The sequence below is a fragment of the Octopus bimaculoides genome, chromosome 10 (assembly GCF_001194135.2).
Source record: "Octopus bimaculoides isolate UCB-OBI-ISO-001 chromosome 10, ASM119413v2, whole genome shotgun sequence".
In the NCBI taxonomy this organism is placed as follows: domain Eukaryota; kingdom Metazoa; phylum Mollusca; class Cephalopoda; order Octopoda; family Octopodidae; genus Octopus; species Octopus bimaculoides.
The window spans coordinates 42,692,822-42,696,370 of record NC_068990.1 but is presented as its reverse complement, the minus strand read 5'-3'; positions in this window follow the sequence as shown (position 1 = coordinate 42,696,370).

The window sequence follows — 3,549 nt, the reverse complement described above, 5'->3', positions numbered from 1 at the left end:
GCGTAGGAGTGGCTGTGTCGTAAGTAGCTTGCTTACCAACCACATGCTTCTGGGTTCAGTCCCACTGCGTGGCACCTTGGACAAGTGTCGTCTACTATAGCCTCGGGCCGACCAAAGCCTTGTGAGTGGATTTGGTAGACGGAAACTGAAAGAAGCCCGTTGTATATATGTATATATATATATATATTTGTGTGTCTGTGTTTGTCCCCCCAACATCGCATGACAACCGATGCTGGTGTGTTTACGTCCCTGTAACTTAGTGGTTCAGCAAAAGAGACCGATAGAATAAGTACTAGGCTTACAAAGAATAAATCCTGGAGTCGATTTGCTCGACTAAAGGCGGTGCTCCAGCATGGCTGCAGTCAAGTGCTGAAACAAGTAAAAGAGTAAAAGAGTATTATGGCATAGTTGGCTGCTTTCTCGTTGCCTAGAAATTATTACAAATGAATTTTACAATTATTACAAATGAATTCCATGCTCCTGCCTCAAAGAAATTCATTGAATTTACAAAATTCCCATCTTTTTCCAATTTTCTGATATGATGCCCATCAAATACTCCAGCTTTTAACTTTTCACTGCTCAGACCAGGAAATGTGCTGCAAATGTAGTGAAAACATGGTCCATCTTTATCCAGAGCTTTGAGAAACTGCTTCATAATGCCAAGTTTGATATGAAATGGGAGTAGGAGGATTTTTCCCAGTTGAACCAAAGGCTCTGCAACCACATTGAAAGACCCTAATGTTGGCTGTGACCTTTATTTTTCTCTGGCTCTGCAATCCTACATACATAGAAATAAAAAAAAAAACATGGGTATTTGGTGTATCCACTTGGTTGTGCCAGGAGAGCAAAATGTCCACACATGTCACCCACTGATGATTGGGGTGTTTGGGTGTCTTGAAATCCAGACAAATGAATTCCATTTTTGGATTCAGCATATCAAAAAGCCTTCAAATCAGGTAAAAATGTTCTCACAACAAAATACCTGTCAGATTGTATTAATTACTCTGTTAAATGTAATACTTATTTATTCACATTGTTTTGAATTAACTATGCATTATCTTATAGCTTTGAGATTTCAGTAATGTGGTTGCTTATTTTTAGAATAATGTTGCAGGGGAGATGTGAGAGGCTGCTTTTAGCTGGTTTGAGCCTTGAATGAGTATAATATGCAAAGCATGATACGGCTGGTATTAATGTTAAAAGGTTAAATCTTGAATTTTAGGACAATAAGATCTTCAATAAAGGTAGAGTAACTTTAACTATAAACCATAAACAAATGTTTCTGTCAATATCTTAGGTTATCTTTTATCTTTTACTTGTCTCAGTCATTAGAACCACTGCAGAATCACTGAACTATGGACCATAAACAGACCAACACCTATTGTCAAGGGATGGTTAGAGACAAACAGAGACTAAACACACATGCACACACACACACACACACACACACACACACACACACACACACACACACATACAACAGGCTTCTTTGAGTTTTCATTTACCAAATCTCCCCAGAAGGTTTTGGTTCACCTGAGGCTATAGTGAAAGACACTTGCCCAAGGTACTACACAGTGGGACTGCACCCAGAATCATGTGGTGGGGAGGCAAACCTTTTACCCCACAGCTATGCCTGTGTCTATATTCATGGAATTTTTTTTTATCTAAGAGTAGGTTAAATAGTGAGATGTGTCTTGTGAGTATTTCTCTGTACAATTTTGTAAATTTACAAATATACCTGATATATGTGTCATTATAATTGTAAGTCTGTGAGTGTATTGGGGTGTGTGGGGGGTGCGTTTGTGTGTGGGTTGCTTTTTTAAGTGTTTATATATATACACTTTTGGGTGCAGCTATGGCTGTACAGTAAGAAGCTTCCTTCCCAACCACAGAGTGGATTTAGTAGATGGAAACTGAAAGAAGCCTGTCATATATATATATATATATATATGCATTTGTGTGTCTGAGTTTGTCACCCTACCATCGCTTGACAACTGATGGTGGTGTGTTTATGTCCCCATAACTTAGCAGTTCAGCAGAAAGAGACCGATAGAATAAGTACTAGGCTTACAAAGAATGAGTCCTTGGGTTGATTTCTTCAACTATAGGTGGTGCTCCAGCAGGGCCACGGTTGAATGACTGAAACAAATAAATGAATAAAAGAATAAAAATGCGTTTACACATGTAATTATGATATATGAATATTGATTCTTAAACAATAATTACATCAGAATGTCCCATAAGTAGGACATTTTATGACCTTTGTCAACTATTTATTGAGAGTGATAGACTGGCTGAATCATTGAAGTGCTGGGAAAATGATTAAGAAGGGAGATCATCTAGGGTCGTAGGACACCTGATATTTCCACTACAAAATGTTCAAAAAGGAAATTATAGAAGAATAAAGGTATAAGATAGAAGCAGAGAAAGCAGGAGGAGGAGGAGGACCATAGAAAATAATGAAATTGGCCATTTTGTCATGCTGGCAGGCATACAATCCATATTTTCTTATGGTGACTCCTTTCCATAATTTTCTGTGAATTGCCCTAACAACATCTTTCAGTTTTCCTCAATCCAAGATTCCCATATCCCACTTTCTTGGATGGCTGCGTGGTAAGTAGCTTGCTTACCACCAACCACATAGTCCCGGGTTCAGTCCCACTGCGTGGCACCTTGGGCAAGTGTCTTCTACTATAGCCTCGGGCTGACCAAAGCCTTGTGAGTGGATTTGGTAGACGGAAGCTGGAAGAAACCTGTCGTATATGTATATATATATATATATATATATGTATGTGTGTGTGTTTGTGTGTCTGTTTGTCCCCCCAGCATCGCTTCACAACCGATGCTGGTGTGTTTACGTCCCCGTAACCAAGCGGTTCGGCAAAAGAGACCGATAGAATAAGTACTAAGGCTTACAAAGAATAAACTCTGGGGTTGATTTGCTTGACTATAAAGGCAGTGCTCCAGCATGGCCACAGTCAAATAAATGACTGAAACAAGTAAAAGAGTAAAGAGTAAGAGTAATACTACTAGTAATAATGAGAGAATAGATACCTGCCATTTATGTGGTGCAGAAAGCTCTCTATATCTTTCTATATCTTGTCATTTTCACTGTAATGCTCTCTGTAAGTGCTTTAATTTATCTGTCACATTTTAGAATTTTCACAAAGCTATATTGCAGAAGACACTTACATTTTAGAGAAAGCAACTGTAAGAGAAGCACATTTTGATTCAGTAACCAACACTTTTAAAGTGGATCCTTGATATGCACTGTATTTTAAAAGAAGATAGCAACTAACTCTTTGATGTCTCCCTCAGTTCCAGTCAAAATCTGAAAATTTCACAGAACGATCATCATCATCATCATCATCGTTTAACGTCCGCTTTCCATGCTAGCATGGGTTGGACGATTTGACTGAGGACTGGTGAAACCAGATGGCAACACCAGGCTCCAATCTAATTTGGCAGAGTTTCTACGGCTGGATGCCCTTCCTAACGCCAACCACTCAGAGAGTGTAGTGGGTGCTTTTATGTGTCACCTGCACGAAG